We start from the raw sequence: 13987 nt of genomic DNA, 5'->3' as shown, positions 1-13987 counted from the left end.
AATCCTCTGCTTCTCCATTAAGCCTAGCTTAAAGATCCTATAAAGAGCAGGTGATAATCGCTTTGTTTGCTTCAGCTACTCGTAATAGCACTTTTTTTCAGCAGTCTATTGAAACCAAATAAGAGGGGAGAAAGAAGAACATGCACATAACTGAGATCTTTTCTGGAACTATGTTTTCTGTAGATTTTCAAGGTGTCTGTTACATGAAGAGTTACAAGGGAAGTACTTTCATAAAATGTTTCTTATTAAAGAAAAAAAGTGGTTCAACAAAAAAGGGATTTGACTGTGTGAGTGTGCCATATAATTTAATTGCATAGGTCACATGTCATTAGGAACTTTGCATTTTATAAATTGATTGTGTCCATCTGGGAAAGTAAATTCAGCTAAGAAAATACTTTTTTTTTTTTTCTCCTAAAAACATTTTTTTCTCCCTTTTTTTTTTTTTTTGGAGTTTTGGAGAATTATCCTATTCTTCTTCCAAAATGTTTTTCATGTTCCTTCTGCATGGGAGGACTCCATTTTTATTTTCAAAAAGTCATGTGTTTTATTAATGACTGATGCCCAAGTCCACCTTTTTTAATCCCCTCTGTCCAAAAGTGTATATTTCCTGGGCTGAGAAGTACTTCCCTTGGGAAAAAAAAAATTGCCTTTTTTTTTTTTCTTAAATCTTCTGGTTAGAGACTGGAAACAGGAAAACCAGTGAAATGTCTCGGTCTCTTACTGCTAGCAAATAATCATCTTACGTAAAAGGAGGCCAAATTATATGTTTCCATGTCCACTTCCAAACAGTGAGTTCAAGTTATATTGCATGTAACAAATGCAGGTAAAGATCTCTAGTCTTATCTGTTCATACCTCTACAGAGTATGTTTTCTCTGACAGTGTTTGGCATGGAAAAAGAGCGTCAATGAAAACTTAGTAAGTACAAGCTATGAATGCAAGAACAGCTAGGAATTTGAAGTAAATAAGAAAATGAGAATGTAATTGCATGTGTTTTACACTAGCCATATATTTTCCCCCTTGGATGTCAGGGCTTCAAGAACTGGAAGTTAAAAGATTAACCAGCAGAAACACTAGCAAATGTCCTCTTCACAGAGAAGAGACTGTTGTGCTTGCTGACTTGCACTGGCATAGGTTCAGCTTAAAAAGATTCAACATTTATTGACTGGTAAGCTACCCTGCAACAGCAATTGCTGTTGTCCCAGGACAGTGTATTTCCACTTAAGTATGCAATTTCATTAAAGTAATAGTCTTAGTTCTTATTTGCACTAGGTCATTGAAACCTCCTTTGATGGTCAGAAGAAGCTTTTCAGTGACCTTAAATTATTCCTTTAAGAATGTTACCTCACCTTTTAGCTCCCTTTCCACCGAGGTCATATAAACGTCTGCTGTAATTGAATTGCATGCTTCCTTAATAATTAACAAATATTTGAAATAGCTAAAGACAGTATTGATATTTTTTTTTCTGTAACCTCTATACTATAATTAAGTTTATTAGCGTTGAATAATGGGAGAGCCAGGAGTATGTTCTCCTTTCTCATAGTGAATGAAGGAAAATGTCAATGTAGAGACCAGATTAGAATCTGCACGGCATGTCAAATTGTTCTTCGTGGCAAAATTACTTATTAGGGCAATTAATGCAGAGGTGTTGTGACTAGGTATAAAAAGTGCTGAATAGTGTCAACTTTCTAATAACTGATGTAAGTTCACGTCTCCTATTAAGCAGTGGGAGCTGGAGATTCAACAAGGAAGAAAGATCTTTCTGTGTGTGAATTGTGTGTGAATTAAGTAGCGTTCTGCATAGAAGAGTATTCCAGTAGGAAGTGTGGAGCTAACCTCATGAACAAAGCACAGTAGTAAGTTTTCTACTTGGATTTCAGTCCTGAGAGGATTAGATCTTTCTGGATTGCAAGTGGGCTGCCATGACTCAGAGAAGAAGTGATTAGATCATCTGGATAATGGAGGCCACAGAATCTCTTCCAGACTATGGTATTAAGCACAGTGCATAGACTCAAATATTTCTCTTTGAAAGGCATCTCATCTTCAAGAGGGAAGAAATTAAAAAACTTTTTTTCCATTAGCAATTTGCTAATAACCTTTTCTTCAAAATAAGTGTTCCTTGGACTTATAATTAAGCAGAATGCAGCCTAAAGATTATTATAACTTTTTTTTTTTAATGGAAAAAGTGTTTTCTTGGTGGTCTATTTTCCTCTCAAAAGAAATTGATCTGAAAAATGGTTGATGCAGTCATTTCCACTTATAAAATGTCCTATGTTTTCTAGATAGACTAAGTTTTGGTGTATTTAAAGAATTGCATAAAGATTCTTATTAGAGTATACTTAGGATAGCATGGTACGTTAATGGAAATTTAGTTTGTGTTGAATCCTGTATGAGGGAAGTTCCTCAGCCACATTTGCACCAGCTGCAGAGCGTCTGTCTTGGGGCAGCTTGTTCTAGCATCACGCCAGGAAGTGGGGGGGTGTCAGGGAGACTTGTGTCTCCCCCATCCACAGGGAAGAGATACAGCCTTTGGGCCAGCTTCCACAACACCTCTATTTGTCCAGCTTTTTATTATTATTATTATTTATTATTATTATTTATTATTTTTTATTTTTTAATAAAGCTTACTTCAAAAGGATCTGGGACCCAGTAGGAAATTATTTCCAGCTAGTTCATGAGCCTAAATTTTGGAGGGTGTTGTCAGTGGACTTCAAAACTCATTTGTTTTCTAGCAGATGTCTGTCGACCAAACCAATACACTAGGAAGTGCTTAAGGGGTAGTATGTTAGCAAGAGTCCTCCCATGCCAAGGTATGTAGAGAAAGAGGCAGGCATGCCCTTCAGTCAGGACTGAAGTGTGTTTAGTAACTGAGGGGACTGAGTGATACCAGGCTGTTCTCTGCTGGAACAAAGCCATTCTTAAATTTAATTTTAAGCATGTGTCATTTTTTATTTCTTATTTTCCCTCCTCCGCCATTTTAAAAGTAGTTAAATACAGTAGAGGGAATTTAGCGCTCTGAAAATGTTCTTATAAGTTCTGGAGTTGGAGAGAGAAGGTGTGGGCAGGCTTTCCCTAACAGCTCCTCAAGCCTGAGTCTTATGCTTCTTATGAATTGAGAACAACCCTGTTTCCAAGGTCATAATTGTACTCTACGATTACAAACCGTCATGTGAACAGGTGATGTTGTCAGAATACTGTGGCCCTAAAAACCTCCATAGGCATGCCCACAAGAGGCATTTCTTATCTCTTTCGAGCCTGCTGTCTCGGTATTCCCCCTCTCTGTGCATCTCTGGCACGTGAAGAAGACTTCGCCTTTGCATTGCTCTCTTTTTTCCCCAAGAGAGATCTCCTAAGCATCCAAATTGCATTTAGATCGGGGTTATGCAGGATGAGAAGGTGGGGAGGGTTGGGAAAAGAGGCCACATATGTTTCAGATGTAATGGTGTGGTGAATTATGAGTAACTAATTGGAGTGGTGTAATTAATGAGAGTTAATCAAAGCAGGGAAACATGCATATTTTCTGCAGGGTTATTAGTGTCTTTGTTATCAAATAGAATTCAGATGCTGGCAAATTTTAAGGTGATTTGACAATTTATTTTAAAATTACACATATTTGAAACCCCTCCCCCAAGTCTGCAACAAATTAAAGTATAAGAAATTGGCACAAATGATCATATAACTCTAAGGAAAGAAGAATGCTGTGCTGCTTGTGATCAAGTAAGAAAATTGTCTTTTAAATTCATTTTAACAAAGCCATAGGAAACTGTTTTGTCAGGGATCCTAGAGCAGCTGCACGATTGATTTAATTATGTAAAATATTGATCACTGGAAACCTTCAGCTACAAGCAGACAACACAGGTTAGAGAAATATGCATTAAATGTTGCATGGAACCGATTACAGAGTGGGACTTCAGGAGGAAGTAAAAAGAAGAGGGAAAAATTCAAGTTTGGCAAGCAGAAGAAATATTACTTGAACCATTTTAGATGATTCAGATTGGGATACAATAGCTTTTTGTCACATAAAAAATGTCTTGATTAATAATATCGAAAAGTAGGTTTTAGTTTTACAAATGGTACTGAATTGAGAGTCAAGTAGATAATGAGAAACAATTTAATCTGATACATGAGGAGGATTAATTTGAGTACCTGGGTTGTAATAGGGCAGCACAGCTCAATGCAGATAAATGGTAGATAATAAGCTTTGGAGTAAAGAACTCATAGTAAATGACTGCTCAGATAGATGCTGCAGCAAGCTGACTCGGGGAAAAAAATGAGAAGTTACTTGAGAAAAATTGCCTATTCAGCAGCAAAGCCAAAGACAGGAAATGGGCTATTGAACTGCTGTTGCTGAAGGAAAATAGCGAAGGATTTAAAACTTTGTCATTAGCACTCAGCAGTGCAGTATCATGCTAGTGGCTGTGGGAAGTGAGGTGGTGTGTATGCATCAAGGGCAGTACGGCACGGCTGGGGTGGCTCTTGTGCAGGCAGGCACAGCTCCTTGACCACGGAGAGAGGTGGCCTCTGTCCCCACTTGCTCCTCACTGAGCATTGCCCTAAGTGCCCCAAAACCAGGGCTGGACTTGGTGCTCCTCTGACTCTTTCAAGCTAGAAGGAGTGGCGCTGCATGGGCCAGTACAGCAACACGTTGGTTTAAGCCCCATGTGTAAAACGCATGGAATGGAGCTGGTGGTGAGCTGTGACATAAAGCCTGGGTGTCCTCGACAGCGCTGAAGCTGGGCGTAGCTCCTTCGTTGATTTGTGTGGATCTCAGAGCACACATCACTTTGAATACATGAATGTCCAAGCAGGTTTACTTATACCCTCTTTTTCTGCTAATTACATTTTTACGGTTATAGAATTCAAAAGCAAACTTTGCTTTTTTAAAGCCTTGTGCATGCCTAATGAGAGTCTTGACATGAAAGCTTTCTCCATCCACAGATACCCTGGGAATCCAGAGCGTGTAGGAGCCCTGCTGCTCTACTAGGGCACTTTTCAATTATACATTTTTTCATCGTGATCTTCTAAATCAGAGTCTCAGAATGAGTTTAACGTAGTCCTGTAATTCTGCCTTTTCACCTCTTCAGTATACAGCTGTGAAGGCATTTTAGTAGAAGACTATACCATAATAGGTTTGATCTTATATGTTAAAATGTCTGAGTGAGGCTAAGCAATACTCAGAGGGGACAGAGGAGGTGAGAACCAGCTCGTGGACAAGGGTGAGTTTGAGCTCAAGGAAATAGTCTGTCAGTGCAGCAGGACTGAAATGTGCACACCACCAGAGGCACGGAGCTGTGTGGCCTTTGTGAGATTCAGCAGTTCTAATTATTGATACTGTCTCATAAATCAAAATTATGGAGTCTGTCACAAAAGCCTGACTGAGATCCAAACGCCGGTGACTAACCTGCGTACTGGTTTCTCCATACCACAGATTTCCATCTTCCACAGGATGTGGTCGCTGTGGTTGGTGAGAATGGTGCTAGGCCATGCTGGCGCCCTGTAGGCCGCGCTCTCTGCAGCAGCTCCCACCACTGCAAGATGCCTTCTGAGCCCCACAACACCAAGAACGTAATAATTATTCTAACACTGCGTTATAGAGTCGGGAAAATTATTATTACCCAAGGCAATTTTATATACAAGTTTCTTTTACAGTTATCTTTTTAAATTAGGGCAAAATGCTCTGTGATTCATGACTCAGTCCGAGGCTTGGGCCAAGGAAACAGAATTGCATGCAAGGAGGCAGCTGGTTGCATTCTGTGCTGTGCTTTCTATTTTCCTGCAACGTTATGGTATGTCCAGGAGATGCAAGGGAAACCAGAACGCTTTCCAAAACATAGGCAGAGCACCTCTGCATTGAGTACAGTGGCCAAGGGAGAAAAAGAGTTGGAAAAATCCAGAAGATTTTTCTGGATTTTTTTTTCTTCTTTTCAAACCCCTGAGTCTCCATCATGGGTTGGTTTTCAGGTTCTAATTTAGGATCCCAAGCCACAGAGGCTTGATGCCGTTGTTACTCTGTCACAACCAGCTTGGGATAAATGTCCCCACTCACCAAGCTCTAGTTCAAATTTGCTGTTGTGAAGCATCCATATTGCTGGGCTTCTTGGAGCCTGCCTGCCCTCACCTTTTCTCACTTCATGTCGTAGATCTAACTTTTTAAAGAAAATTTTGTTTTAAAATTAATACAATCAAAACGGCAGTTTAAATAACAGAATATTCAACAGTTAGTAAAGCTTCCTTCAACAGATTTGAGTGCAAGACTGAAAATGAACTGTTATCTTTCCAGTTATACTTACAGAATGCAAATTTGAATTGCAAAAAGGCCATTAAAAATAGCTTGTGCAGTTTAAAACAGACTGAGTCAAACTGACAAAGCAGAAAATAACATGAACTGGAGATGCACTTGTGTGCTGTATCATGTTAATGATTCTGTTTTCTAAACCAGGAGCAGCTCAATAATATATGCTGTTTCCAAACAAATGTATGTTTTATTAAAATAAATTAAGATAGAGAAAAATACACCAGTGTGGGATGGGAAGGAAAACAATTATTCAGGAAGATTAAACTTGCTATACATCAGAGACTTGTGGGATGCCCCCACTGGGATTTTGTGTGCTGTTTGTAAAGATTTTATCTATAAATATTACATCTGGACTCAGTCATGCACAAGACCCTGACCCTGAGCATTACATGACAAAAATACTGCACAGGATGAAAAGTGGTCCAGATGTTTGTCCTGGTTTTGGATGTGATAGAGTTAATTTTCTTCCTCGTAGCTGGTATAGTGCTGTGTTTTGGATTTAGGATGAGAATAATATTGATAACCCAATGATGTTTTAGTTGTTACCGAGCAGTATTTACACGAAGGACTTTTCAGCTTCTCACAGTGCCCTGCCAGCAAGGAGGCCAGGGGTACACAAGAAGCTGGGAGAGAACAGAACCAGGACAGCTGACCTGGACAGACCAAAGGGATGTTCCATACCATATGGTTTCACGCTGGAAAATAAAGCTGGGTGGAGTTGGCCGGTGGTCTAACGCCATCTGGGACTGGCTGGGCATCGGTCAGTGGTGAGCAATTGCATTGTACATCAATTGCTTTATATATTCTTTTATTATTGTTATAATCATTATTGTTTTCCCTTCATTTTCTCTTTTTATCTCAACCCTTTACCTTTTTTCCCGTTCTCTCACCCATCTCACTGGGCAGGGGGAATGAGCGAATGGCTGTGTACTGCTTAGCTGCCTGCCCAGTTAAATCACAACAGTGCTGTACATAGATACTTGCTTAAAAGCCATCCTGGAGTTCCAGTAATCAAATCTCTGAGATTCAAGAAGACAGCAGTGGTAGAATAGGAAAACATGGGCTTTTGCTATGTGTTCGGTCTAAAGGCCACAGTAAAGCAATCCGTTTCTCACAGTAAAGCAATCCATGTTTCTTGTGCTGTTGACTTCTGCAGCCAAAACAGACTCCAAAGTTTCATTCTGCCTATGGCAATACCAAGAGGTGATCGCCTTTGTAGGTAGCACTTATTCCAGCAGCTAGTTCGTGTTAGATACACCATAAACTTTATAATGCCAATTTTCCTATCCAGGCTGATACCCGAATGTTATGGGCAGACTTAATGCTGCCTGGCACTGTGATGTGATCGTTCCTTACATCTGCATTTTATTGTACATGATACGCCTGTGAGTTCTGGATGCCCAGAGTTCTCCCCTCTGGCTAATCTGTCTTTCCCTTGACAGCTATTAAACAAGGATTTATCAACATGACTCAGAGGTAGCTTTCTGGCACTTTTAATATGTAGAGATTTCAATAAGGAAATGCTTCATCTTGTTGCTGATGCAGATCGTGCAGCGAACTTAAACCAGATGTCCTTAGGAGGACTTTGATCCAGTGTCTGTTAAAACAACAGAGCTGGGTCTTCAGACAAACTGAGGAACATGTCCAAAAAATGGGTGTGACAAATAGGTCTGTGGGTAAAGCCAATTACTGAGATGTGAATTTATTTTCCCTCAGACTCTTAAACTGTATTTGCCAGGGCTATTGAAGACTTCAGTTGGGGCTGGGCGTTGGTTTTCTGAACTTCTATTCAAAATTCCATATTTTTCATAAATACATGGAGGTAAAAGGAATAAAGTCAATTTGAACTAGGCCCTCTAGAAACTAGGCTTTGTGTGAGGATAACTGGGAGGTGCTGTACTCGGGCTCCCAGTATCCATGAAGTGCCAGTGATCAAAGTAGCTGTAGATAGAGCTTTTGGCAGGGATACATTTTCAGATGCTTTAGGATTTAAACTACTTTCGTAGTATCAAGTAGAGTTGGTATGGGAAAGAGGAGGAGGTATCATAATGCCAGAGTGCCTATACTATATTTTAGAATCTGGGGTAGGTAGACGTCAGTTTCTACCCAGTATGGTAATTCCTTTATTTTCCTGTTCTTCTTAATAGTGATAAAACTTGGAGAAAAGTTCCTGATACTCAGTTCTTAGATATTATATACGTTGTCCCATTCACGGTAAATGAGTCTGTGCTCAAAAATTAAAATTCTGATTCTTTTGATTGTGGTTATGGTGTTATATTGCTGTCCTCAAGGGACGTCGGCCTATGCACTGAACTCTATATTTATCTCCTGTTTACTAGCCCTTCTTCTGTCTGCATAACTTCCAAAAACCCTTCACAATTCTGCATTTCTGAGTAGCACTCCTTTCACTGTGGGTAATGCAGCCTTGCTAGTGCTTAGTGATAGCAATCTGAGTCAGGCAACTTGGCTGTCTGGAGAGCTGTGCTCAGATACGGGATAGTAGATATCCTCCAAATTTAGTAACACAGGCAAAATTGGTTAAAAGGAATCTTGCGAAGATAAGTGTATCAAAGGCTGGGAGGCACTCAGGTGCAGTGCAGATCAGAGCTGGGGAAGAGCTCAGATGGGTTTTGCTGCTCCGCATTTGAAACAGGAGGAATGGATCTGTACTTCAGCTGTTAGGAGCCAGCTAAGAACTGTCACTAAAACCACAGAGAGAGCTCATGTAGCTCTTTAAGTAATATTCAGGTTCTTAAAAGTGCCTCTAAGCTGTTGTTCTGCTAAATTATCCCATCCACAACAATACTTGTAGACAGAACCATCTATTTTGCTCTATGGGTGTTATTTCTATAACCTGTTATAAGTGCTCAAGTCTGCTATATAATAAAAGATTAAGAAAAGCTGAACCAGGAAAATAATAGTAGATGTATATCATAGATTCTTGTACAAGCGATGTTGAAGGAGAAGAAATTTCCACTACAAATCTGGCATCCGATTTATTTAAATTCAGTGGAAACGACGGAAATTAACTCTGTTGTTCCTTATTTTCTAGGAACAAACACCAAGTGCAGTGAGGCAACCTGGATCTATCAGCTTATGGAAACTTGTTTCCTTGTGATAACTTCTTTGTAAACTCAGCTGTAAGTGTTTTGCTTGATTGTCATGGGCACTGTGATGGAGCTAAGGTATTTTGGCTATACACCTAAATCTGTTACGCTGGAATCCATGGCTGGGAGCAGGTTTAGTCTTGCAGATACAAACAGCAGCACTCCAAACCTCTCCCCTGACAGTTCCTTGGTGCTAAGAGTGTTTTTGGCTGAGGAGCAGAACATTGTTTGGTTTTGTGATAAAGATATGTACAGGAGGGCTGGCAATTAAATTCAGCGCTTGGGTCAGTGAAAATAAAACAGTACAAAGTAGAATATCAGTGTGAGTGGAATGTGTGGTACACACGGCCTGGTAAATTCTGACAATGGTTGGAGATGAGGAAATGTGAAATAAATATAATAGTAATTTAAAAAGCATTCCGAAGTGGATTACTCTGAAATCTGACTGTTGAGCCCCATGTTATATATGTTGTCTGTATTTTCTACTGATTGAGGAGATGCAAGTGTCAAGGTAATACATTGGCAAAGTATGAAGTGTCAGAGCACTGCCTTGGTGAGGACAAGAGCAGACGTTAGGTTGCCCCAAGCATCAGTTATTTATGAGTCAGCTTCAAAAAAAAAAAAAAAAAAAAAGAACATTTGAAAACAGGAACTTGCTGTAGGACCCAGTAAACCAAAAGCCGTTTTTAATCAGAGATGTGGCAAATAAACCTAACCTTTCTCCCCCGATCCATGAGAGTCTAGAGTAGAAATATTCCGTCTCTGGTGCAATTGATTATTGATTCCCTTTCTCCTGCTGCCACTTGGTGTACATAAGGGTGGGCATTTTGGACAAGGTGGGGGTACTTTCCCTCTCTGTTTCTGTGCGTTGCTTAGCAGCTGAGCCTCTGACAGCACACTGAGCGTGGCGAGCCCAGCGCACAGTAGGAATGAAAGCTCTATTTGTCATCCTGATAAATCTTATTTGTAACTCTTCTGTAAAGGATGTGACAGATTAGCTGAAGGAGAGATCTGGGGACATAGGGTAGCACACAAAATTTAATTCTGACTGATTGGATGTCACAACGCAAATGAAGCATGGTCTCACATGAGGTAGTAATTGCAGCTGTGTTGTCCATTGCTTTGTATATTCATCGCATTCTCCCTATTGATTAAAAAGATGTTGCTATAGTAGCTGGAACACAAGTTTTCTCAGTGTCTCTTCTCATGTTTTATTGATTTTTTTTTTTTCCTGCTTAATAAAAATGACAGTCCTTCCTTATTTCTGAAAGGAGACAGTTGTTTGTAGCCTGTACGGATCAACAGCTTTTGTAACAGCTTAAACTGCAAAGCTATGTAGGTCTTGTTGGCAATGATAAAAATAAGGTCTGTAATTCATTCATAATGTCTGAGGTGGGTTTTTATTTGTTTCTCATTGCTACCATTGTGTGGAAATGGCAGTCTGGTCATTCTGTGCCATTTTGTGTAAAAGCTTTTCTTACATACAGGTAGCTGGCCTGTCAGTTATGTCTCAGCTCCATCACTTACTGAGGAAATACTTCAAGTAAAGGCAGCAAAGTTGTTTGTCTTTACTGTGTCACCTTTTCGGGCCTAGGATAAAGGCTTGATAAAATGGAAACATGTTATGAGTTCTTTCCAGTTTTGATAAAATATTAACTTAGAAATGTAAAAAAGAAAACCTGTAAATGGAATTTACAGATTTGGGGTGGGTGTATGATTTTTTTTTTCCTCAAACAAATTCTTTCAGTCTGTCCATGTTCTGAAATCATTTGTGAACTGACATATCACACCTCTTCTACTGTGTGTGCTCCAAAGACATACTTAAAAGAGGAAAGATGTAAAGCAGGGAAAGCTGCATGGAAAATACAAAGTTCTTCCACCTTTAGCCGAGATCAGATGTGCATTTCTTCCAGTGGAGTGGATTCATTAATTGAAAGACTCTAGCGTGCAAAGCCAGAACAGTGTAACAAGATTCATGTCTTTGTCGAAAGCTGTTTGGGTCTCCATCCACAATTTAAGTGGAGTTATTTATGGTAGAGACAATTGTTTGTCAGTTTCCAATGCTAATTATCTGTTCAGGGCAGCATCTGTGTCTCCATCCCTTTACAGGTTCAGATTCTGAACCTGTTTGCATCTTTTAGATGTTTCCATATTATAAATACTGTATTATTAATGGTGATGATTCCATCCTCTCCCGGCCTTACTGAAAGTGAAAACAAATGACTTTTCTAGCCGAGACCCTAGAAGATGTTGACAGATGTAGAAGTATTTGTTTTGCAAAACTTCCACCGCTTCCCTTCCGTGCTATCTGTAGTTTAATGAAAAGAGCAGGTGACACTGGAAATGATGCAGTATGAGTGTTGAAGTTCTCTGCTCTAACCTGTCTCTTGGACCACATGGGTAACATTTTGTAAAACCTGTAGGTGTTCCAAAACGAGTGGTCAGCAGGGCATGTTTATCCAAGTAACCAGAGCTAAATTGGCCCTAACTAATTAAACGTAATTCAAAGGATTCCATTAAAACATCTCATGATACACAGAGGCCAAGAGGTTAGGAGATTGATTATCTGTGTAGGCAGTGCCTTTAAGCTCCAGGCAAATTTACGCAGTTATTTTGCTCAGTTTAGAAATATATATATGTGTATATATTTATATTTATTTATTGGAAAAAAAATAAAAAAAGGCCAGGGACAGAGGGTGGGACACTATGGTTATTTGTTTAGTGGACAGATCAGAGCGAGTTGTCACAGCTGTCCCTGTGAAACATGTTGGAGGTGACTCCAACCCATAAAACTGTTGGGCCTTTCTGCGTTTTCCTGGATTTTGACAAACCACAGATGAGCTAGCCACAGGTTCAGAGGGGTTCAGTCTTTTGAGCTGTTTTTCTGCTTAGGCTTTATTGTGCTGATATGGTTGAGATTAAGATCTGTTCTGAGAGGCACCCTGAGAAACACTGCTCACAGCTCCTGAAGGAAAGACATCCATGCTGAACCCAGTCCAGACTTGCTCAGCAGCATTCAGTCGAACACTTTTGTATATTCAGGTATGTTTTAGCCTTGTATGAAAACTCTAAATGTCTTTCGATATTAAAATTCTCTTGATCTTCGCTAAAGATCTGATATATGTTCTGATATAAATATATAAATATATGTTATGGGATAAATGATTGCTTTAGGAAAATGGCTACTAATCATTACACTCATCTGATTGTCCACTTTTGCCAAGTTTATTTAAAAAGCTGTAAAATGTGAAACATCCCACAGATAAAGGAACATCAGCTGTAGAGAGAAGCAGAAATCTGTTCTGTTGTCACAGTGCACTGGCTCCAGTGTTTATGTTCTAGGGTAGAGCTGCAAAAGCGCTGATGACTAAAGAGTGAGTGTTTTAATTGCATTTAGCTATTTAAGCATTACAGATCTTAGCATCCCTCACTGAATTCTCTGGGTGTTTTTTCTTCTCATTTTATCCACCAAGTGTAATTAACATTATTACTGCGAGATGTTCATCTCAGTCTCTCTTTGTGAAAAATTGATGCTGGTGTCATTTAGGTGTTTTATCTAGTGGTTTGTCAGTGGCTTGCTGAGTAATATTCCCTATGGGAAGGTAATGTTTACCACGTTTCCTGTAGGTTTAATTGCAGGCAAAGATAAAAACAAACACTGGATGCTGCATAGATCGATTGGAAGAGCACAGCAAAATATGGAGTTAAGCATAAATATATATATATATATATATATTTTTTTAGTAAAATTTGCCTCTCAAATTATCCTGAATTAACTGTAGCCTGGTTGTTGCAATACTGTCCTAGCAGCAGCAGAGGTAGGAAAATACCCGTTGTGTATTCTCAGAACTGCATCAGCACAGATGACCATCACTGTATGCTGTTGGAAGGAGTCACCCCACACCTGAGGGAGCAGTGGGCAGAGGGGGCCCCATTTGGTGCAGGTGCCTGGTCCCCACCGGTTGTGGTAGCCAGATGCTGCAGTGTGCTACGTCTGGCATCCATGCAGCTCGCACGGCCTCGCCTGGCCACCCTGGGTAGTCGTCAGGAGCCAGCCAGCTCTTCCCGCTCCGTTCCAGAATATTTTTTCCTCTGATGAATTAAATGAAAGCGCCTGGCTTTCTTGCAGGCACAGCGTACAGCTTAAAGTTCAGGAAAGCTGGAACTAAGTATTTTCTTGTCATTCTTTTATTAGGTGACCGTTAAACTTGACATAACTACAGCTAAATTGTCATCTGACTCTCACCTTTGTTTAAATAAATTCTCTGGCTTAAAGTTGGAAAGATTTGGGAAAACTTATTAATACTGAGTATTGAGTCAAATATATATTCCTGGGTAAAAGGATATTCGAAACAGTTTCATCAATACCTGGTTTCTCCATACCTACCACTTTTCTTCCTCACAGTGGGGTGAAATGTTTGTGCACATCTCCAGTGGCACTTAGCCTTTTTTAGTGCATTAAGTAGGCACTCGAATTCCCCCTTGACTCTTCTGGATGAATTGCCAAAAAGGGAGTTGTTATTACTGTACATCAGTCCTATAGTCAAGTGGCCACCTCTGTGACTGACAGCTGCATTGATGCACAGA

At 39.8% G+C, this 13987-nt stretch overlaps 1 protein-coding gene across 5 annotated transcripts in view; it reads left to right on the top strand.

Annotated features, from left to right (window-relative positions):
• The window catches only part of FGF13 (fibroblast growth factor 13), a 297397-nt gene that overhangs the window by 201341 nt on the left and 82069 nt on the right, over nucleotides 1-13987 (top strand). The window lies entirely within an intron of this gene.

The sequence above is a fragment of the Anser cygnoides genome, chromosome 13 (genome assembly GCF_040182565.1).
Source record: "Anser cygnoides isolate HZ-2024a breed goose chromosome 13, Taihu_goose_T2T_genome, whole genome shotgun sequence".
Taxonomy (NCBI): domain Eukaryota; kingdom Metazoa; phylum Chordata; class Aves; order Anseriformes; family Anatidae; genus Anser; species Anser cygnoides.
This window is presented reverse-complemented; position numbering and strand designations above follow the sequence as displayed.